Raw genomic sequence first — 663 nt, 5'->3', positions numbered from 1 at the left:
ACACATGCCCCAGAATTAAAGTTCACCACGCGCACATGTCACACATGTGAACTCAGTCCGACAGATGTTTTAATTAAAGTCAAATATCACGCTATCATTTTATTTCCTAAGATTTACGTGTATTCGTATATTTTCGACTATGCTTTAACTAATTAATGTTCTAAATGTGCCTTTTTTCGATAGTTGATTACAACTATAAGGATTGCTATATCACTATGTTGTTTCTTAATATGCAATGATCTCGAATTCGCTCGCATCTGACACCGCAATTAAACTCTTGTAACGAGAGATCACTGCAGTGAGAGGCAGGTGATGAAACCAATGTAGAAATAGCTAAATATATCAAGAGAACCACCAACCTCCCCAAGCCTCCAAGATCAGTTGTCAAAGTACACAGATCTGTCACATTAAAAAAATATATATATTAAGAAAGAAATATAATTTGATAATAATTCAAAGTAAAATATGAAAAAGTATGAGTAGAAAATGATTTCTGCAGCAGATACGTTTTCTGAGACGAATCCAACTCCTATATCCACTCCTGGATTTGGTGTGGATAAAAAAGAGCTAATCGTGCGGTTCCTAGGCCATGGACAATCCAACCATAATTTTCCATCACACTCCGCCAGTAACTTTTCGCAGAATCCCGCTTCCACACCCCAA

The sequence above is a fragment of the Penaeus monodon genome, chromosome 31 (assembly GCF_015228065.2).
Source record: "Penaeus monodon isolate SGIC_2016 chromosome 31, NSTDA_Pmon_1, whole genome shotgun sequence".
Taxonomy (NCBI): Eukaryota; Metazoa; Arthropoda; class Malacostraca; order Decapoda; family Penaeidae; genus Penaeus; species Penaeus monodon.
This window is presented reverse-complemented; position numbering follows the sequence as displayed.